This window comes from Panthera pardus, unplaced genomic scaffold (genome assembly GCF_024362965.1).
Source record: "Panthera pardus isolate Hobbes unplaced genomic scaffold, ASM2436296v1 HiC_scaffold_8, whole genome shotgun sequence".
In the NCBI taxonomy this organism is placed as follows: domain Eukaryota; kingdom Metazoa; phylum Chordata; class Mammalia; order Carnivora; family Felidae; genus Panthera; species Panthera pardus.
The window spans coordinates 1,734,513-1,757,804 of NW_026527013.1; the positions used below are offsets into that span (position 1 = coordinate 1,734,513).

General features: G+C 53.9%; 1 protein-coding gene across 1 annotated transcript in view; it reads right to left on the reverse strand.

The window, feature by feature from the left end:
- GNG7 (G protein subunit gamma 7) overlaps nucleotides 1-22,260 on the reverse strand; it is a 118,428-nt gene extending 96,168 nt beyond the window's left edge. Inside the window, exon 1 of the mRNA XM_019439255.2 lies at nucleotides 22,180-22,260. The gene's annotated coding sequence lies outside the window, so the exon portion shown is untranslated. The remainder of the gene's footprint in view (nucleotides 1-22,179) is intronic.
- Nucleotides 22,261-23,292: the final 1,032 nt, after the last annotated feature.

The following is a 23,292-nucleotide window of genomic DNA, read 5'->3' on the forward strand; positions in this document are numbered from 1 at the left end:
CCACCGGTGATGCCCTTGATGACCGCCGCCCCCCTCCCCCCGCCACCGCCCAGTGGGACAGGGTTTCTGCACACGGAAAGTCTGAGAAGCCGCCACAGCCCAGTGGGGCTGTGTCATGTGGGGGTCCTGGATGAAGTTCTGGGGCAGAAAAAGATGATTAGGGGGAAAGCAGAGAAGTCCAAAGTATGGAGCGCAGTTAATAATGACATAGGAATCTTGGCCTATTGACTGTGACAGGTGCACTCCGCTGATGGAAGGTGTTGGCCAAAGGGGCCCCGGCTGTGGGCTGCGTGGGAACTCTGTACTGCCTTCCCACTTCCTCTGAGGATCTGAAACTATTCTAAAGTGAAAGTTTACTGAACAAGAGAAGAGAAGAGTGACGACAGGCAATTAGCCGTTGATGCTAGGAGCACTGAGTCCCTGTGACAGCGTCTAATAATGACACGATTATATAAAACCTAGAAGAGAAAGACGCTAAAAACAGGATATGCTAATCGACAAGGGAAGTTTGCTCTTCTGACAGGAAGGGGGGAGGAGGGGAGAAGGTGGCTGAGCGGGGCCCCGGGTCCTGCTGGAGCAAGGCTCTGAGACATCTCCAGCACACCCGGGCAACAGGGCGCATTCACTCAGGGGGCCGTGGCGTCCAGCAGCACTCAAGCAAGGCCTGCCGAGTCTGCAGCCAGTGCCCGGGCCCGGAGGAGGGCAAAGGTTTTATGGATGGAGAATTCTGGAAAATAAGAGGGAAGCTGTGGGCCAAAGAAAGAAAGAAAGACAACTAACAACTAATATGGGATCCTGGGCTTTGCACGTTACCCTATTAGATACTTCCATCTACACCGGGGTCTCTCCCCTCCAGCCCCACAGACATTCAGAACCACTTCATTCTCTGGGGGCGTCCCAGGCACTGGGGGGAGGGGGCTGAGAAGCACCCCTGGCCCCACCCCCTCCGTCCCAGGAGCATCCCCAGTCATGACAACCACATGACCAGTGCCCCCTGTGGGGCAAAATCACCCCAGATGAGAACTACTGTCCTACAATACCTAACAATCTAGTTACAACCCCTAAGAATAATTATCCTTGCTCTACAGATGGGGAAACGGAGGCTCAGAGAGGAGATGAAACCAGCCTGAGGTCACCAAGCTAGAGAAGAAGGGGACAGTCATGAGTGTCGAATACCACTTCTAACAAGGAGAGGCCTCTGAACTGGGAAGGAGGCAGCGCTGACCTATCAGAGACCCGAGACCAAATCTGGCCCACCACTTGCTTTGTAAATAAAGTTTTATTCAAACACGGCCATGCCCCTTCACTTATACACCATCCAAGGCACAGCTGCACCTCCAAAGGCAGAACCCGGCAACTGCAGCCTCTGGCCTGTAAAGCTGAAAACACTCACCCTCTGGCCCTTTACAGAAAGTCTGTTGACGCCTCACAGGGAGACCCTCCACCACCACTCCAAGGCCCCGCAGTCTAAGTGCCCAGGGAATATGCTGTTGAAGAGATACAGACAACACAGGCAGCCTCCCCAGAGGGGAAGCACGTCTGGCCTGGTTCTGCCCGGTTCTGGCCAAGGAGGCCCGCCCTGTGTTCTCCTCCTGCGCCAGAAAGGGATCTGCCCCTCCCCATCCGCCTTCCAGGGAGCGCGTGTCATTGTGGGTGTGCGGGGACTGTCAGGTGAGTGGCAGCTGGCAGCACGCCAGCCCGTGTGCCTCGGAGGCCCCGGTATGTGGGCTGTGCTGTCACCTCGACCCTGCTCTCGCGTGGGACGGAGCGGAGGCTTCTGCTCCGAGCTGTGGTGTTTGCCTGACTCCGTGGGTCAGCCCTGCAGCCTTGAGAGGGTAAAACGTGCTGAGTGAGGACGAGCCCAGCTCATCTTCCGGGGGCTCCAGCTGCCTCGGCACAGCTCTGGGCCCCGGTGCTGGGACCCACAGAATGTTCTGGAATCTGAAGGTCACCTCGCTCCATGTTTTCCGCCCCCAGCACTGGGGGCGGGTCATGCTCTGGGGGAGAGGGTGTCCTAAACACTCTGGGGGCTGAGCAGGACCCCTGGATCCACCCACCCAAAGCCGGGACCACTCCAGTCATGACAGCGAAAAATGTCCCCAGATTTTGGCCGGTGGTAAATATGGAAACTGCTCGCTCTATAAAAGGACTTGCTGGGTGTTCATGCTGGACTCGACTCCACCAGAGGCTGAACCAGGGGAGCTCAGAGGCCCCACGAAACCAAAACTCCAGTGCAGCGCCCCCGACATCTTGAGACATTCTGCGCCCGACAAGTTCCAAACACGCGATCTGGTCGGTCCTTGTTTTCTGTAGCTTGCATACTTCCAGACCTGGTCCTCACCGACCCTACACACTTCTCAGGGCGGCCGTAACAAGTGACCGCAGACCAGGCGGCTTAAAACCACAGGGACTTGTCTCCCAGCGCTGGAGGCCAGAAGCCCACGACCCAGGAGTGGCCAACGATGATGACTCTGGAGTGGGAGGCCCAAGGCCACCCCTCCTTCTGCCCCAGATGCCAGTGGCTCTGAGCCCCACATGGCCGGAGTGGCCAGCCGTGTCCTTCAGATGAACCACAATATGTGCCCAGGTAACCTTCACTCCCCTACATTCCAACATGCTTTTCTGACTCACGGCCACCTCCTGGGGGACTGTGTTTGGGAACGAGCGGTGCACGAGGACATTCCTCCACGAGGGTGCAAGGCCACAGTGGCGGGGGCGGGGGAAGCTTGCCACGTTCTAGTGGCCCATCCTGGGGTCACAAGAGGGAGGTGGGCCCCAGGGCAGGCAGGTGGTGACAATGGGGGTCCTGGCTCGCTGGACGGGGGCACCTCTTCCAGCCCAGCTCTGTCACCGCACGGGAAGTGGCCTGATGTCATCAGCTCTCCCAAGTATCCTGAGGAGCTGGGAGCTCTTTTATTATAAAATCTCCAGATTTTTCAATGTTGGGAATAATTCAAAGTTTAAAATGACTGGGTTTGGTTCAGCCAGAGATCAAGGTCAACACCAAGAACGGTAAGCCCTGTGGACAGCATGTGTCCCTCTGTGTGTTCTTACCCCAAAACCACAACCCTCGTCTGACTGGGAGAAAACACCAGACAAACCCAGATGGGGGGTGTTCTGTAAGACTCCTGCCCTGTCCTCTGCACGACTGTCCAGGCATAAAAGACAAGGAAAGTCAGAGAAACCGTCTCAGCCCAGAGAAGCCTTAAGGAGACGTGACAACTAATGCCATGTGGGGTCCTGGGGCAGAAAAGAGACGTTTTCTGGGAAATGGGAAATAATAAGGAAATCCAAACGAAGTACGGACTTGAGCTGATCATAACATATTGATACTGGATCAATAATTGTGACAAATGCACCACGCTAACGTAAGATGCCAATACCAGGGCGTGGGCCACGTGGGAACTCTCTGCACTGTCTTTGCAACTTTTCTGCAAATTCAAAACTACGCCAGGTAACTTTATTTTAAAGACTGGTTTGCAAACTGCAACCCAGGCGCGTTGCCGTAACATTCCACAGGATGTTCACGACGGCCTTATATTTTGCTGTGGAAGGCCCGATTTGTCTTCCAGGCTCAATGGGCTTGTTCTCAAAAGTGACCATCAGAGAAATATAAATATATAGCCATGAACATGTTTTTAGGAATTAAAAAGCTTCTGGGATGGCCAAGCTCCCAGGCATGTGGACAGGGTTTAATCTATGAACCAGCACACCCAGGACCCAGGTAGGAGAGCAATGACACAAATAGAAGGTGGTGGAGCCCCTTGGGGGGCACGAGCCCAGCCCTCAACGGTGCAGAGGGGCACAGAGGTCCCTGGCCTCCCAGCAGCCTCTCAGCCAAGGAGGGCCTCGAAACCACATCAGTGGACACCACTCCCAAGTGGTATCAGTGACCACAGCTGCTGTCTGAGCTGGGGCTCTGAGGATCTTGATGACTTCACCCTCATGTCAATATGGCTACAAGATCGGGAACCACCCCCTTTCTATCTCAGTTGAGGAAAAAAGCTGTGTTTGTTTGTTTGCTTGTTTTTAAGCTACACAAAACCTAAAACACTGCCCAAAGCCAGTGAAAGGGATGGAAGAGTTCAAACTGAGGTTTAACGCCAAAGCTCACAAAGGGAGAGATGCCTTACGACCTGGTGGATCTCCCGTGGAGACATTCAATGTCTGGAGATGTTGGAGGTACTCCTGGCATGGAAGGGGTGTGGCCAGGGATGCTGCTCAATCCCTACAGTACCCAGGACGGCCCATAAACGATGACCCAGCCCCAATGTCCATAGTGCCAAAGACGTGAGCCCTTGATGGACAGGGAAGGAGTAATAGTTTATCATACTACCCAGACCTATATGTGCTAACACTGTAGGAGATCCAAGACATTGGTAAGTACCAAGAACTACAGACAAGTACATCAACTAGCACAAGCCATCTGAGTTACAACATTTTCTTGAAAAGATACATTTGTACACGTACCTGTATATGCAAAGGGAAAAAAATTCTAGAAGAAAACACCACCAGAACTATTAACAGTTACAATGGTGAGGAGGACTGAGGGGTGGGAGGTTAATTCTTTGTTTTATATCCTTATATATAATTTGAAATTTTATTTACCATGAGCATAATTGATAGTTCAAAAATTAATTCTACTAACTGGGGATATGATTATATTAATTACCTAGCCCAAAATGTCAACAGTGCCTCGACTGAGAAACCCAGATGAATGGCAAATATAATTTAAAGAAATGACCACTGAAGCAGTGATGTGTTAAAGATTACCTCCCCAGAGAAAGGAGGCAGAGAAACAGGAAACATGAGAAAGACTCATGATTAAGAGGGAAAAACAAAGGCAACCATCAATGGAGACCAATATGTAAGACAGAATGAGTCAGTCACAGTTGGGGATAAGAGATGGCATCCAAGATATGAAATCAAACAAAGTAGCAGCTATGGACTACCCCACAGGAAACACGAGGATCAATTTCAATTCAAGTGCACAGCCCAACCCATGCTTTAAAGACTGTTCCATGGAGATGGATTCTATGTGGACCTGACCTCTAGGAATCTGCTTCCCAGAAGGCAGCGGTACAGTCACATGCAGTCAATGAACAGGCTATCCCACACAAAGAAGGAACCTAGTGCCCCCCACAAAAAGCAGACACCGTACAGAACACCTCCACACATAATTTACTGGGTGTTGGCCACAAGCTTTCTAGAAAAGCAAACTTGAAGATTTTAGCTCTGAGCTTTTGGCCTCAAAAATAGCTTCTAAATTATAAAGGGAAAAATCTAGGTATTTTTCCCTCTGCCATTTTTATTTAACATTCTATCATTGGCATTTTCTAAGTATTCTTTGAAAACAATTTTCTAATGGCTGCCCATATATTTACATTGAGTTAATAATATACCATAAGTGATGTACCAATTTCCTTACTATTGAGTATGTAGACTGTTCCCAATTTCTGCTTTATAAATAATGCTAAAGTGAACATCTTTATGCCTGTCTCTAATTACTTTCTTAGTATACGTTCTTAGAGATGGCATTATGGGATTAGAGAGCATTAAATATTTTTAAGATTTTTAAAAACACACTACTAAGTTATTGTTGAAAAAGATTACTCCATTTTATACTATCTTTCTGTCCACACCCTCATCAACACTGGTATCGTTGTTTATTACTCCTCACCTACTTTAAAGGTGAAAAATAGACTCTTCTTGGGTGTTGTTGTTTTTTGTTTTTTGTTTTTGCAATAAACTTTTTACTTTGGAATATTTTTAGATATGCTGGAGAGTTGTAAGATAATACAGACAGTTCCTATATATCACTCACCTAGCTTCTCTTAAAAGTTGACAACTCACATAATCAGGGTGCATTTGTCACAACCAAGACATCAACATTGCTACGTTACTGTTAACCAAACCCCACAGTTTATTCAGATTTCACTGGTTTTTCCACTAATGGCCCTCTTCTGTTCTAGGATGCCATTAGGATGCCACAGTGCATTTATCACACTTTCTACCTGTGGTCCCTAATCCTTAGAACCACCTTATAAACTAAGGCTTAACATCTCCATTGTGCTGATAAGATAAGGCTTTGGAGAGGTTAAGTGACTTGCCCAAGTCACACAGCTGGTGAACAGCCGGTCCAGATGCAAGCCACACATGAGAGATTCCGGATCTAGAAACACCATGAGCACGCCTCCCTCTCTCTCATCCCGTCCTCACCTCCTCCGAGCATGCAAAGCCTGGTCTCTAATTCCCCACTAACAAACCAGGTGATCCAAGCAAGGTGATACAAGTTGGGTAATCAACCAACATGACAGAATTAAGTCATTTATTCTCCCCTTCCAATAGCCACTCTGGGAAACTATTTCAAAGCAATATGCCATCTCATGACATCTCTGGATGCATCCTCAGAAATCACCTTTGGAAGGAGAAAAGACTTTTCTACCTGAGAAATACAGTCCTAGGACTTGGCAATGAATCTCCCATTCAACCAAAATTGAGCCCTTCCTGTTGGACCACTGACCTTACTCACCACTGAGTGACCTCTGGCTGGGTGGGAGGCACTCTGAGATGGTTCCCTAGTGATCCCCAACTCCTGGTACTCATGCCTTGTGTCAGGACCTGCCCCTGAGTGTGGGCAGGACCTGTGCTTGTTCCTAACCTCTAGAATATGGCACAGGTGATGGGACGTCACTTCCACGATTATCCGACGTGACAAAGTAACTTCCATCTTGCTAGCAGACCTCCCCCTTTGCTGCTGTGATAAAGCAGGTTGCCTACCAACCAGCAGCTAAAAAACTGAGCGTGGCCTCCAGGCAAAAGCCAAGAAGAACTCAACCATGCCAGCAGCCGCGTGAGTGGGCTTGGATGTACAGTCTTCTTTCCCAGTTAAGTCTACAGCCCGGGCTGGCAATTTGATTGCAGCGTGAGAAACGCTGAGCAGAAGACCTAGCTACGCTGTACCCAGATCCCTGCCCTCAACCCCCGGAAACTGGGAGACAATAAACGTGTGGTTTCCAGCCACTAAGTTTGTAGTGATTTGTTATGCAGCATCAGCAGACAAATACAAGGTGTCTCTACCCAAAAGATGAAAGATGAAATTTATTTGAAACCTACAAACCGGTATAGCTGAAGTATACAAGAGCAGCACAGCCCGCCCTTGAAGGCACTCACAACTCGAATTGACTGCTCGAGGTGCACATTCTCCCAAGGTGACTGAGAATGTGGAGGACACCTGCTTTGATGGGAGATCTGGGGGTGGTGAAGAAAACACAGATTTCCCTAGCGGACGCTCATAATTCAGATTCCTGCGCTCAACAGCATCTACTCCGTCAGGCGGTTTTTCTGCATTACGGAGTTCGAAAGCTGTTCTGTTGTATATCATCAAAAAGAAAAACTGATTCAGGAAATAACACTATACATTATATATATATATATCTCGTACTACTTTTCTTAAAACAGAGCTGCTGTAACGCCTCCCCCTCTGGCTGAGACTAGAATAGATAAAAATCCAGATTTTTACACACTTGGGATTGGTAATGTTTTAACACATGGGAAATGCTATGGGGTTGCAAACTGCTTTATATTCTTCAAACATATTTGCAACCGTGCCAACCAGCCTAACAGTTGGATGTGTTCGTAAATGAACCAAAACACATCACGTTCTTGGGGACAGACGCACAGTGGAGACTGAAGGGTCTCTCTGCCCCCAGAGGGGCCTAATTAAACCCCCGAACCATCACAGAAAGTGGGGGTGTGGCTTCCGTGAGACACCCGGGTTCGGGGAACGTGAAGGGACAGTGCTGTGGCCAAGTTCGGTGTTATCCAATGAAAACCTGCAACTCCAAAGACCAGGAAATGCAGGCCAGCAAGGAGGAGGGGGTGTTGCTCAGAGGTAAAAGCAGGGAACATCATTTACCAAACCAGGCTGGTTCGAGACCAGAAAGATCAGGTTGCATGGCCCCTCTCATGAGGACAGCTCTGAAGGACAGCCATGACCTAAATCGGTTCATGTGTGGGTCTCGATGCGTAAAGAACTGCCAGGAAAGCAGTTCCCCAGGGTCCTACAGGGCACAAAAGACAAACACGAAAACCGTGTTATTCCTTGCACATGGTTCTCAATGGGAGAAGTGGGACAATTCTGCCCCCGGGGGACATGAGGCAATGTCTGGGGACATCTGTGGTTGTCACGATGGGGGAGCTCCTGGCATCGAAGGGGTGGGGCCAGGGATGGCTGCTGTGCCCCCACAGAGAGTGACCTGCCCCGATGTCAGGAGGGCGGGGCTGGGGGTGGGCGGTGGGGGACCCTGCCGGGTCTGGCCCTCAGATCTAAAGGGACTCCTTCATCTTTATTACAGAGCCAAATCTGTGTCATCACCACAGAGGGGAAAACGGCCACTTAATTACATTTCCATATGGGCCACCGAGAGTTTCCTTAGGGAGGCTGGTCGGGAGCATCACCTGGAGACCGAACTCCACGGTGCATCTCCAGAGCCGTCTAAGCCCAGCCGTCTAAGCCCCAAGTGTCACTCCATCAACTGGATGTCCCAGAGCAGCCTCAAATCTCAAACACGTTTTCTCTGGGTTTGATCCCTTTACAAACAAATAGGGGCGATCCTGCCACCGTGTCGGCAGGGGCGGGCCTAATTCCACCCTTGGTTGGGTCCATGCCTGTGGTGGTGGCTAGGGAATGACGACGGCGGCACAGACGGAAGGCTATGTTAGCACACAGCAGAACAACAGCCCAAACAGAACAGCGATCACTACAGGCGGGTCACCAGCTCGCACACCATCCCATAACTTAGAACGATCATGGGTGATGATTCCTGTTCCTTTTTGCCCACAAGGAGACAGAAACAGGGAAGGTCTAATCACACAGGGAGAAAGTCATCCAGGGTGAGCAGGAATTCCAACCCGCAGCCCCACCATGCCACAACGCCCTCCACATTCCAGAAGGTTCCAGAAAGTTCCATAATCCCCAACATCTCACCTCCTACCTATTTTACTCCCTGGGTCCCTCTTCCTCAAAGGGGGGACAGAATTTTCAGCAGTGCCACATCTTACTCACTGATTTCTCCCAGAGACCCAGGAGCACCTTTCTGCCCTCCTGTGGCTGGTCAGGGCCGGGCCTGGCAAGACCTAAGTCAAGGGTGTGACTGCTTAGCAGACCCAGACGCAGAGGAATTCACGCCCTTGTGGTGGACTCACAAGGACATTACTTAAAATGAGAACACGCCTGTGATCACAGCCCTACAGGGCTTGACCTAAGGCAGGGGAGGGGAGGGCTCTCCGAGGAAAACAGGGCTGTTCCCCCAAGGCCCATTAAGGACGTCAATGGTCACATGCTCCAAAATATGACCACTTAGACCAAGAGATATTTTGTAGGGAGGGGCAGTTGGTAAAATACGCATAATATAAAATTTACAATTGTAACCCAGGTGTATATTCCAAAGGCATCTAGTATATTTACACAGTTGTGCAATCATCACCTCTATCTAGTTCCGGAACATTCCATTTCCCCAAAAATAAACCCCGTCCCTCTTAGCAGTGGGATGAGCCTGTTCTGGACGTTTTACACATGCGGACTCACACCCCGTGTGGCCTCTCGTGTCTGGTTCCCTCCCTGAGCATCGTGTGTTCAGGGTCTGTCCTCAGGGCGGTGGGTGCAGGCACCTCACTCCTGCTTGCGGCCGAGGGACACGCGTGTGCGCGGTGAACACGTTCATCTGTGGATGTGGACACGTTGTGTATCCATTCATCCATGGATGGGCATTAAGTTGCTTCCACTTTTCAGCTGTCGTGAACCTCACTACTGTGAACATGTGTGTGCAGGTTTTAGTGTGGACGTATGCTCTAGTTTCTTCAGGATGGATACCCAGGAGTGGAATCATTTGGTCAGATGGAAACCCCATGGGTAACTTTTTTTTTGAGAGAGAGAGAAAGAGAGACAGAGACAGGGAGAGAGGAGTCGGGGGTTGAATACGAGCAGGGGAGAGGGGCAGAGGGAGAGAGAATCTTAAGCAGGTGCCACACCCAGTGTAGAGCCCAATGTGGGGCTTGAACTCAGGACCCTGAGATCAAGACCTGAGTTTGTCGCTCAACCGACTGAGCCACCCAGGTGCCCTGACACCAAAATGTTTTCATACTAGGAAACAGGTGCCCCAGAGCCGGCTTCACATACACAATTCCATGGCTGGAAGGAAGTGTGGCTGGTCCAACCCTGAGACATACAAATCCTGAGCAAAAGGCAGTCGATACAATCAGGAACATTCTCAAGGAAGAGCTACGAAGTGAGGGAGCCCGGGGGCTGGGGTCCTTCCTGGCTAAGCACTCATTCTGAACCTCAGGTGACTCCTCTGAAGATTGGCCCTCAGAAGGGCATCTCAGGGAGTTGGGTAGAAGCCACCACACGCGGTCTTAAATGGGAGACAAGGGTGGCCAGGAAGTCACCTTGACCGGGAGCAGGAGGAGGGGGACGGAGAGGGCGAGACAGACAAACCAAGGAAAACTAAAGCTCAGTCTAAAGAAAACTGGGCCAGGCCCCCTATCGACTGCAGACAGAGTGGCCGGGAGTCCGGCAGGCCCAGAGCGCTGGCGGTGGGAGAACAGCGGACGCAGGGGCGGGTGGAGAGCAGGGCCAGGTGAAGACGTGGCTCCGGGAGGGGCGGGCTGGCAGGGAGCAGGCGGAGGACCCAGTGCAGAGGGCATTCCAGGCCAGGGAGACAGGAGCGAGACCCCAGGGGCGGGAGGGAGAAAAAAAATCAACCGTGCTGAGAAAGCCGCCTGGGGCAGGCTGGCGCAGGGTCCTGCCACGGACCAGGATGGAGCCCACGAGCAAGCGAGCGAACGAAAGAACGAACAAACGGGATCAGCCAGAGCAGAGGCACTCGAATCCTCCCAGAGCCCGCAGGGCTGAGCTGTGAAAGAAGCAGCAAATGGGCAAAAGTCCCGCCAGGCACAGAAGCACGAAGTCAATAAGTTTAATAACAGAGGATGGGCCCCACGATGCCACCCCCTGGCCATCCACCCCGGACTGAAAGCATCTGTCCGCACAAACGTCTGCACACACACGTTCACAGCATCACAAGTCACAACAGCAAAGAGCGAAAGCAGCCCACGTGCCCATAGTGGATGCAGGGGTAAAGACAATGTGGTCACAGAACGGAATGTTATTCGGCCATAAAATACAAACGTGGTCCGACCCCAAGCACAAAACGCTCAGGGAGGGAATCGGACGCGAGAAGTCACATGGTGTGTGTGATCCCACGCATGTGAAACGTCCAGAACAGGCTGGGATGGGAAGGGGGCTCGTGGGGGCTGGGGGAGGAGCGGGGAGTCAGTGCTTTATGGGGACAGAGTCTCAGTCTGGGGAGATGGAAAGTTCTGGAGATGGACGGCGGGGGTGGCTGCACGACAGTGTGCCTGTGCTTGATGTCGCTGAGCCGTGTGCTTGGAAGTGGTCCCAATGGCGAGCCGGATGTTACGGGTGCCCAAACCGAAGCGGGCCCAGGGAACGGGGTGGGACGCCGGTGCTGCACTGAGCAGAGACGGACACGTAAACGGGGACGATGTGTGATGTGTGACAGATGCTCCCATCCATGGTGACAGCCACAGCTGACAGGTCCCCTCCCCCCCGGAGGCAGGGAGCATGGCAGGGGATGGCCGTACACCCAGCACCTGGCATCATCCCGCGGCTGGTGGTTGAGCATCGTGAGGCCACAGAGGAAAAGGCCTCAGTGCGGCCAGACCACGCAGCGCTGCAGGCGGCGGGACAGGCGGCTGGAGGGAATCCCGCCCTTCCCCCGGGGGGCCCCCACTGCTGCCCAGCTCTGCCTCCAAAGGACCCACAAACACCTCCCTACAAAACAGCCTGCTTTGGGGCGCCTGGGTGGCTCAGTCGGTTGAGCGTCTGACTTCAGCTCCGGTCATGATCTCACGGTCCGTGAGTTCGAGCCCCGCGTCGGGCTCTGTGCTGACAGCTCAGAGCCTGGAGCCTGTTTCAGATTCTGTGTCTCCCTCTCTCTCTGACCCTCCCCTGCTCATGCTCTGTCTCTCTCTGTCTCAAAAATAAATAAACATTGAAAAATTAAAAAAAAAAAAAAACCAGCCTGCTTTCCCGCAATCTTTCGCTTCCCTGGGCGCTGCATCCACAGGTGGACGGAGACCCACCGTGTCCCTTTGGGAGGCAGGTGGTAGGGTGGGGAGGGTAGGAACGCGGGCGCCGGCAGACGGTTCCGGGCCTTGGCCGCGAGTGTCCCAACTCTGCCCCCCAAGCGAAAGCTCCCCCTACTTTTGTTAACACGTGGCATCTACGCAGGGCTGGGATGGACGCTCCGTCACCAGCACTGGGACCCATCCACGCTCCTCACCAACACAGGGGGTTGGGACGGGTGGGACCCGTGCGTCTCAGGTCGGAAGGGGGACGGGTCTCCCCAACACCCTGCAGTGTCTGTGGCCACAACGTGGAAGATGATGATTTTCCAACTCCCCAGACTATCTCCAGTGCGGGTGTGGTGGAACTGGGAGAAAGTCAACGTCGCAGGCTGCGAAGACGGACCACAAAGCTGGCAGGACAGGGGATGGGGAACCCAGCAGGGAGAGCAAAGGCAGGCGTCCCCGCCCCGGGCTCCTCTCTGCAGAAGGAAGGAAGGGTGAGAAGAGACTAATCCAGGGCTCCGAGCACCCGGTGGGTAGGCAAACACTGCTTGTGACAGGTGGCCAAGGTCAACACCGTCAGTGATGTCATGTGGGTGGCAGAGACCCCTGGTGTGATGTGACAAGAAGGGCACCTCACCACTGTGTGTTCTACCCCCAAACCCGTAACCCCTGGTCTGATCACAAGGAAACATGAGACAAACCCAGGTTGGGGGTCGTGGTGAAAAAAGCCCTAACCATGGGGCGCCTGGGTGGCTCAGTCCGTTGAGCGCCAGACTTCGGCTCAGGTCACGATCTCGTGCTTCGAGGGTTCAAGCGCTGCGTAGGGCTCTGTGCTGACAGCTCAGAGCCTGGAGCCTGCTTCCGATTCCGTGTCTCCCTCTCTCTCTGCCCCACCCCTGCTTGTGCTCTGTCTCTCTCGCTCTCAAAAATAAATAAACATAAAAAAAAAAATCCCTGGGGCGCCTGGGTGGCGCAGTCGGTTAAGCGTCCGACTTCAGCCAGGTCACGATCTCGCGGTCCGTGAGTTCGAGCCCCGTGTCAGGCTCTGGGCCGATGGCTCGGAGCCTGGAGCCTGTTTCCGATTCTGCGTCTCCCTCTCTCTCTGCCCCTCCCCCGTTCATGCTCTGTCTCTCTCTGTCCCAAAAATAAATAAAAAACGTTGGAAAAAAAAAAAATCCCTAACCAGGTGTCCTCAAGACTGTCCGGGCATAAAAGACAAGGGGTGTCAGAGAGGCTGTCACAGCCCAGAGGGGCCCAGTGTCATGTGAGGCCCTGGATGGGGTCCTGGGACAGGAAAGGACATTAGAGGAAACGTAGTGACGTGCACGCGAAGCACAGGCCTTGAAGAGCAGCAACACAGACACATTCACCTCCGAGGGTGGCAGGCACCAGGGGGGGTGCGGATGTTAGCTAGCACGGGGGGGCCCTGCACTGCCTTCGTGACTTGTCTATACACCAAAAACTAGCCCAAAGTTGACATTCTATCAAAGAAAAAAAAAAAAAAACAAAAAAAACAGGTCTCAGAACTCAGGGCACGATCTTTTTCAGAGGCTCCCTCAGAGACTTCCCCGATCCCCGTGCCCCACTTCTCAGCCAGGGGAAGGGGAGCAGAGAGGGGCAGGGACCTGGTCAATTTAGGATCCAGAGGCAAGGCTGGGACTGAGATTCTGTAACCCTGGTCCCCCGTCCTTCTGAGCCCCAATACAGGTGTCTGAAGCTTGTGAACAGAGTGGACATCCCTTCGTTTTCTTTACACAGAGCTGAGAGCCTCCTGGAACCCTTCAGTGCCACACAGACGCAGAGGGAGAGAGAAGAAAGACAGGCGCCGACCTGTTTCTCAAACAATAAGGAATGCCCGGCCTGCCCACAAAGCCCCCCGCCCCATTTCCTCCCATCACCTCTCGTTGCCAAATGAAATAACCGTACATTCCCAAAGCAGCGGTTGGCCAAAAGACAGACGAAAGCAAACCAAAACAAACCTTCCACTTCTCACCCTGGCCTCAAATATTTTAAAACTCAGCCTCCCTGAAGAATTCACGGCTTGTCTGTGCTCAACCTAAAGAGAAAAGCATTTCTAAGTCGAGTGGGTGTCAAACACAGAATCGTCCTTGGCTGCAGACGGTGAAATTCACCGTGACCCACTGGGTTTTCAAACGGGGGCTCGGGGCAAACTGTCACTCCTGGACATCGTTCTAAACGACACCCATGGCCCGACATCAAAACAGTCCGTCTGAATGTGCATTTGGAAGACCACTGTGTTGCCCTTTTTACTTTTGTTTACCTGATAGGCTTTCTCGATTTATCACTAAAAGCCACGAGCAGGAGACATTTATATGCAGTGTTACACTCGGGCGTCTTTAAGTAACATGATAATGAATGTCACTGGCATTTTCAAATGGGATCTATTTGGAGCTATCAGATGTCATAGTTCATCAAATCTAAGATCCCATTATCTCTAAAATCGGCTGTTGTGTGTCGTGACCCTAAAGAAATTAAATGATCAGCCTCCCTCAGTACGGGCACCATGCGAGGGGGGAAAAAAAAAATCACCCTGTGCATCTGTCCCCAGATCATTAACCTCTGCTCAGCCAGGAGGCTGCGGGGGTACAAGAGCCCAAGGACAGTGGCAGAGGCAGCTCTCTGAAGTCGAGCGTCACTTGCTCTCCCAAGGGCAGGGCTACATCGAAAGGATAAAGCTGGACTATGAAACCCCCAAGTTCAAGTCCCAGCACTGCCGTGAGCCCGGGAGACCCGGCCGATTCCTCGTCTGTAAATCACACAGGTTAGTCTGGCAGGGCTGGCAAACCTCTTCTGTAGGGGCCAGAGAATCGGTATCACGTGGTCTCATATGTTGTAGCCTGAAAGCCACCGCAGGCAACTTGTCAACGAATGTGTACGTCTCTGTGACAATAAAACTTTATTGATGGACACTGGAACTTGAATTCTATACAGCTTTCATACATCAGGACAAATTATGTTTGTCTTGATTTTTGTAACCACTTCAAATGTAAAAACCATTCTCAGCCTAAGGGCCACATAAAAAAACAGATGATGAGGGGCGCCTGGGTGGCTCAGTCGGTTAAGCGTCTGACTTCGGTTCAGGTCATGATCTCACGGTTCGAGGGTTTGAGCCCCATGTCGGGCTCTGTGCTGACATCTCAGAGCCTGGAGCCTGCTTCGGATTCTGGGTCTCTCTCTGTGTGCCTCCCCTGCTTGTGCTCTGTCTCTTTCTCTCAACAATAAATGAATGTTAAAACAACAACAACAGACAGTGAGATGGCTTTGGCCCGAGGGGCACGGCTTGCCATCCCCTGGACTGGACCGTCTAGGGGGTCCTTCCAGAACTGATTTTCTGAGACCCTCAATCCTCATTTTCAATCAGCAGATACTTCAATAGCTCTAACAACGACCCACAACGTGTCCAAACGCTAAGCTACATTCATGTGCCTGGAGAGGTCTCATTTTCTCCTAAAATTTCCCCTGTTCCCGTCCTACACCTGTGACATCTCGCATGTGGTACCGAGCACCTGAAATGTGGCTGATCCTGAGAGTCACAAATCTGCAAGTGCAGAATCCATACTAGATTTTGAAAACTTGATACAAGAGAGTGAAAGCAGCTTGATCATACCTTCTTTATGTTGATTACATGTTGAAATGTTCGTATTTTGCATACCGCGAGTTACATAAAACATATCGTTAAGATTATTTTCACCTATTTGGCCTTTTTGAACGTGGCTGGCCGAATGGTTCCAATTACCAACACAGGGTGGGATCATGTTTCTAGAATCCTGTTTGTTCGTTTCAGTTTATACAGTTTCACAAAGTTTTTTTTTTTTTAATGTTGATTTATTTTTTGAGGGAGAGACAGAGTGCGAGTAGGGGAGGGGCAGAGAGAGGGAGACACAGAATCGGAAGCAGGCTCCGGGCTCCGAGCTGTCGGCACAGAGCCCGACATGGGGCTTGAACTCACGAACCGTGAGATCATGACCGGGGCTGAAGCTGGATGCTCAACCAACTGAGCCACCCGGATGACCCTCTAGAATCCTGTTTCTATTCAACGGAACAGTTTCTTGGAGTAGAGAGTATAGAAGAATAATTCGCAGAAGACTCCATAGGCTACAGGGCTACATCTTTCCCAAAAGGTACTCAAGGTTACTGTGCTATTCTTATCCCTTTGCCCATAAAAGCAAAATAGTGTGTGTGTGGCGGCGGGGGGGCGGGGGATGAATCGGTGGGGCACAGGGGATGTTTTAGGGCAGTGAAACCACTCCGTGTGGGACCCTAATGGCGGATACGTGTCTTTATGAATCAGCCCAAACCTACACTACACCACCAACAGTGAGCCTATGGACACGGCTGTAGGCTCAGCACCTGTAACAAATGCCCCATCTCACGGGGAACTTTGATAGTATGGGAGCCTGCTGGGGGGTGGGGGCCAAGGGGGACACAGAAAATCCTTCCGCTCAAATTGGTTGTGGACCTAAAACTGCCCTAAAAAATAAAGTCTATTTTAAAAAAAAAAAAAGCCCCAATGTGCCTTTTTACTTTAACCTGATCACAGATTCATAAAATCATCGCTCAGCCCAATGGGTCCCAACCAGCGGGGATTTCCCCTGGGGACACTGGGTGATGTCTGCGGACATCTGCGGTGATCGTGATGGGGGTGCTCCTGGCCTCGAGGGGGTGGGGTCAGGGATGCTGCAGGACGCCCTATGGAGAACAACCTGACCCAAATGTCAGCAGTGCCAAAGGGGAGACCCTGAGGGAAATGACGTGGAAGGATTCAGCCCTGCCTCGGGGCTTGCACAAGGTGGGCTGCACCCCCCACCTGGCAAACTGGCCAGTGTGAAGCTTGTCTCCGGCCTGTCCTTCACGCAGGACCCCCCCCCCCCCCCGCCCCCAGAAGGCTTCCTTTCTCACAGCACTTATGGAGTTACTGGGATGCACAGGCCTGGGCCTGTCTCCACCACCCCCCGGGACCCCCACTCAGACAGCAGGCCAGGGACAGAGCGGCCCTGGGTCCCCTGTCTCCACGCCTCCCCACGCATGCACACAAGCGTCTCATTCACGTGGTACTCCCGGAGCCTGGCACCCGTTCTGATGCTTAAAATAGGCACACAAGCAGCCTTTGTTGGGGAGAGGAAGGAAGGAAGGAAGGCAGGCTTCAGACAAAGGAGACAGCAAACCGCACCATCCAGGAAAGGGGGAGTGCTGGGCGGGTGGCAGGGAGGACCAGGAGGGGCGGGTTCCTACAGTCAAAGTGAAGGTCACTCTGCAAAGGTGAGGCGGGGCCAGCTCCTGTGGTGCCACCAAGGCTGCACGAGGCATTTCGATCTTGTCAAGTGGGGGATGAGCTGGTCGAGGTGGCCGGGAACTGACGGTACATCTATGCCTTTACAGAGTGGGTTCTGGCCGTGCGGAGCCACCCGCTGAGTGGGCCGTGAGGCCAGCCACCAGCTAGCATGCGTGGAACCAGAGACGGCGAAGCATTTCACTCAGGCGGAAAAGAGAGAGGCAGAATGCGGATGGCTGACACCCGGGCCACCCCCAAGCTTCAACTGAACAGGCCACCAAGCGCCAGGAAAAAGCCACTTAAATAGCAGCTTGATGGTTCGGTACCAAAACGTGGGGGCAACCCAGAAGTCCGCTGCCAGGCGAACGGATAGACAAGGATGGTCTGGCCACAGGGTGGAATATTACTCACCCATGAACAGGAGCGAGGCGCCCGCCCCCGCCGCCCCGCGGACGGACCCCGAACACACGACGCTCAGGGAGGGAACCGGACACAAGAGGCCACGCGGGGTGTGAGTCCGCGTGTGTGAAACGTCCAGAACGGGCTCATCCAGGGACAGGAAGGGGGGCTCGTGGGGGCCGGGGGCTGGGGAGGGGGGAACAGGGAGTGATGGTTAACGTTTATAGGGATCTTACTGGGGTGATGGAAGGTTCTAAAGGTTTACGGGGAAGGTTGCACAGCTCCATAAACTTCCCAGAAAACTGACCTCTATGCTTCAACTGGCTGAGTTTTACGACATGGAAATTGTACCTCAATTAAAAAAGTGAAAAGCAGTAAGATCTTCTACTTTGCCAAGTTCCCAGGGAAAACTAATAGCCGTTTCTGGAAGAGTCTCAGAGCTGCCCAAGTCCCCCCTGCACTCCAGCTGGCAGGGAGGACCAGGAAGAGGACGGAAGGGACCCTCCGGGACAAGTGACTCCACCTTTTCGGCTCTTGTACCTGGTGTCTAAGGTGTGGTGGGTGACACACACCGTGAATTTTCTCCAGAGCCTGTAGAGAGAGAGGCCACGCCGAAGGGTAGCACAAGACAGAAGCCGTGGGAAGCGAGGTCCAGAACTGGCCAAAAGACCAGTGGGAACCTGAGGGAGGCCCCCTGGATGGCAGGGGCCATGGGACTCTGGCGTGCGTGGCACGGGAGACAAGCCCTCCCAGGACAAAGACTCAGCTTGGGCAGTCACCCACTGGCTGCCACCGTGGGGCACAAAGGAAGGCAGTTGTAACTCAACGCCCGGCAATCCCACAACTATCCTGGTAACCGTCCCCTCTAGAGAGCTCCAGAAAGTTCCAAAGTCACGGAGGCCACACACAACAGCCCTTTTGTAAGAAACTACAAAGAGCTTCAAGAATAGGAAGGACCTAGTAAAATGCCTTTTTTAAAGACTATTATCGGTTTCCAGATGCAAATGAGAAAATTCGTAACAACACCTTGAACGGAAGAAGCAGCTTTTTACTCTGCTACGTGCTGTACAAAAATAACGCCTCCACTCTAAACACGGAGCTGGGTCTGTGTGTTAGGGTAATTCGTATTCAGCCGTCCCTCCCTTCAAACCATAGGGCCCAGGCTTCACGAAGCACGGAACAAAAACAGCAAACAATGGCATCGGTCACGGGTATTTTCTAAATAAGACCAGGAATTGCCCAAACAACTGTGGCATCTCTGGAAGCCTCACGCGCTAGGTTAAAAACGGGGGAAACAACTCGAACACGCCGGTGCCTCTCAATGCCTGCGACGTATCCATTCGTCCCGTGTATAAGATCACGGTAGCAAGGGTTGGAAAGTCACACAAAAGACGCACTGAGAAAGAAGCCAGCATTTCTAAAAGCCTCTAAGTGCAGTTTTCCACTCAAAACGAGAGCACTAGGTGATCTAAAGGCGACCCCAAATCTGAACGGCTGCACTTCCTAAGGATCAAAGGTGACGACGTGTGGGCTCTAAAAGGGAAACTAACTTGGGTCTCCAGCTGGGGTGATTCTGTGCCCAGGGGGCAGTGGGATGTCTGGGGACGTCCATGGTTGTCACGACTTGGGGCGCTCCTGGAACGGAGCAGGTGGGGACCAGGGGCGCTGCTCAGTCCCCACAGCACCCAGGACACCCCCAGAGAGTGCCCCTGCCCCAGTGTCGGCGATGCCGAGTGGAGAGACCCGGGTCCATCACGTGAGCTCCAGAAGCAGAGCTCACGTATTGAAAGAGCATATAATTGCGACCCCTGGGGTACACGTTGGAATGGCTCCTGGGGGGGGGACCCCTAAATCAGAATGACCCGTGCAGCCTTCTCTTAAGTGGATGTGTCTGTTTCTGGACAAACCTTCTGAATCTCCTGGTGTCAGAACCTTCTTCCTTTTTCGTTTTTTCCTCACTTTTAACGACACGGACCTTTCTTTCCCCTCCGGAAATTGTGTCTTAAAGCTCCAGGGGTGACTGTCAATTGCACCCCAAGGCTGAAGGACTAGAGTCAAGCTCCAGCTGATTCCTTCCCTCCCCCACCCTCTGTGACAACCCAGTAATTCTATCCACCCACCTTCCCCCCCTCCCAAAAAAAGCCTTAATTTAGAACATTATTATCGATGTCTCACGTCCCCTCGCCACGTGCCAGGAGCGTGCTGGGTGGCACCTTCCCTCTTCTGATCCCCCAGCAGCCCTGTGAGGTGCCTCCCGCTGCTTTCTTACACCCATTTCACGGACAAGCAAGCCAGACTCCCGGAGCAGCTGGAGCTGAGGGGGGGACCGCAGGCCGGCCTTCCCGAGCCCGCTCCACTCCGCATTTCTGCAAGACCTCAGCATCCGACGGGACACGTTTCTGAACTGCATCCTGGACCCCTAGCAGCCACGGGAGCCTCCGAGCCGCGCGTCCTCACGCCTGCCTTCTCCCACCCACCCTGCAGCCCCTAGCAACCCCCGCCCCCCAGGAAAAACAAAGTGCCACCCACATCCCCACATCCGTCAATACCATCGTCCCCAAAACTCCCACCTGGGTTCCTCGACTCCTGAGCCCAAAAATTCCTGAAATATTCAGTCCCCGACACGAGCCTTTCTGCTTCCAGGACGTTCATTCTCCTTACACCCTACGTCCTAGGAGCAGCCCCCCCAAAGTATGCTGGGCCCATGTCTCCTCCTGCTCACTGCTGCCACAGGGTCTCTGCCTCCCCACCTTCTACACCAAATGGTCAGCCTCCCAAAAGTAGGGGGCGAGTGGCCTCCACGATACTAGTAACTGACCAAGACCCCCCATTTCCTCCTGACTAGTCACACCACCCCCCCCAAACACCTGCACAGGCTTCCCAGCCCTCTATGCCTCCAGTATGGGTCCCCACGGCCCTGGGACTCCTACTTACCCTCATGCCTCAGCCCTCCCCTCCCGGTGCCCCCTTTCTGAGCCCACCCTCACCAGGGACTCCTCAATCACCCCTCCCCCGGTCCGCAACTCCACTCCCAGCCCCGGTTCAGATAACCTCCACCTCTAGCCCTGATCCCCTTCCCCTGCTGGCCCAGCCCCCAACTCCACCCCCACCCCCCTCCTCAGAGGACCTCCAACCCAATCCAAGCCCAGACCCTAATTACAGCCCCAGACCCTCCTCTGCTGACTCTGACCCCCAACTCCAGCCGGGGCCCTGGCCCCAGCCCCTTCCTCATTGACCGCGACCCCCAACCCCAGCCTAGACCCCCGGACCCAGCCCCTTCCTCACTGAACACGACTCCCCAACTCCAGCCAGGACCCCCACCCCAGCCCCTTCCTCATGGTCCGCGACCCCCAACTCTGGCCAGGACCCCCATCCCAGCCCCTATCTCACTGACTGTGACCCCCAACTCTGGCCAGGACCCCCATCCCAGCCCCTATCTCACTGACCGTGACTCCCAACTCTGGCCAGGACCCCCACCCCATCCCCTATCTCACTGACCGTGACCCCCAACTCTGGCCTAGACCCCCGGACCCAGCCCCTTCCTCACTGAACACGACCCCCAACTCTGGCCAGGACCCCCACCCCAGCCCCTTCCTCACGGTCCGCGACCCCCAACTCTGGCCAGGACCCCCACCCCATCCCCTATCTCACTGACCGCGACCCCCAACTCTGCCCAGGACCCCCACCCCAGCCCCTTCCTCACTGAACACGACCCCCAACTCTGGCCAGGACCCCCACCCCAGCCCCTTCCTCACGGTCCGCGACCCCCAACTCTGCCCAGGACCCCCACCCCAGCCCCTTCCTCACTGAACACGACCCCCAACTCTGGCCAGGACCCCCACCCCAGCCCCTTCCTCACGGTCCGCGACCCCCAACTCTGCCCAGGACCCCCACCCCAGCCCCTTCCTCACTGAACACGACCCCCAACTCTGGCCAGGACCCCCACCCCAGCCCCTTCCTCACGGTCCGCGACCCCCAACTCTGCCCAGGACCCCCACCCCAGCCCCTTCCTCACTGAACACGACCCCCAACTCTGGCCAGGACCCCCCACCCCCAGCCCCTTCCTCACTGAACACGACCCCCCAGCTCTGGCCAGCACCCCTACCCCAGCCCCTTCCTCACGGTCCGCGACCCCCAACTCCAGCCCGGACCCCCGGCCCAAGCCCCTTCCTCAGCTGACTCCGACCCGTAACTCGGTCCGCAGCCAAATCGGAGCGCCCTCCCTGGGCTGGCCGCCCCCGCCAGCCCTCCTCCCCGGCCGCACCCTGTCCCCCGGGCCCGAGGCGAGGGCGGCGGAACCCGGCCCGGCCCGCGGTCGCGAGCGCCCTTACCTGCGCTCCGGCCGCCGCGGCCGCCTCAGCCCCGCCGCGCAGCCGAACCCGCTGCCTAGCCGGCGAGCGCCCGCTCCCACCGCGGGGCGGGGCCTACTCCCGGGGGGGCGGGCACTGGCAGCCAGCTCGGCCAATCGAGAGCCTCGGCGGCGGGAGGCCCCGGCCGGGGCGGGGCGCAGGACAGGCAGCGGGGTAGGCTGCGCGCAGGCGAGGGGGCGGTGCCCGCGATGTGGGCGGGGCCAGAAGGCGGAGCGCTGAATGGCACCGCCGCTGGCCACCCGCGAACGAAGAGCACGGCGTGGGGGGCGGCGCTATGCTAATATGCAAATAGTCCCGCTGTGGTGGACTCCACTGCTGACGACCAGCGGATTTCCAGAGGTGACTCGATGACGTAAGCCGGGTGCGAGGCGCTTCGCGAATTCGAATCCCCAGCGGGGCTGCGAGTTCGAATCCAACATCCTAGCCTCGCTTGAGGGAGAAGTGTATCGCTTCCTAACGAGCAGGACAGTAATAACTGCTCCCTTATTTTGAATCTTCTGCATAAGGCTAAGAGGTGAAATTACATTGTCTGCGTTTTACAGCGGCGGTAACTGAGTCTCAGCGAAGTTAAACCCAAGGTCATTTGCCTAAGCCTATCTCATAATTTCCAGGGTTTCTCAATTTCCTAACTCCTGGGCCTGGATCTAAAAAAGCAGCTGGGGCACCTGGGTGGCTTAGTCGGTTAAACGTCTGACTTAGGCTGACTTCAGCTGGGGTCGTGATCTCACAGTCCGTGAGCCCGAGCCCCATGTCGGGCTCTGTGCTGACAGCTCAGAGAAACTGCAGCTTGCTTAGGATTCTGTGTCTCCCTCTCTCTGTTCCTCCCCCGCTCACTCTCTCTCTCTCAAAAATAAAAAAATAAAGATTAAAAAAAATAATAATAAAATAAATAAATAAGCACCTTCCTAGGCACCCACCCACATTGAATGATACAGAATCCTGTAAGAACTGGACCCCTGGAATGTGCATTTTTATTTTTGGTGGGGGGGGAGGGAATGTGTATTTTTCATAAGCTCCCCCGGTGATGTTGAAACACGTGTGGTTTGTCTCCAAAATTATCCAGCAATCACGGAG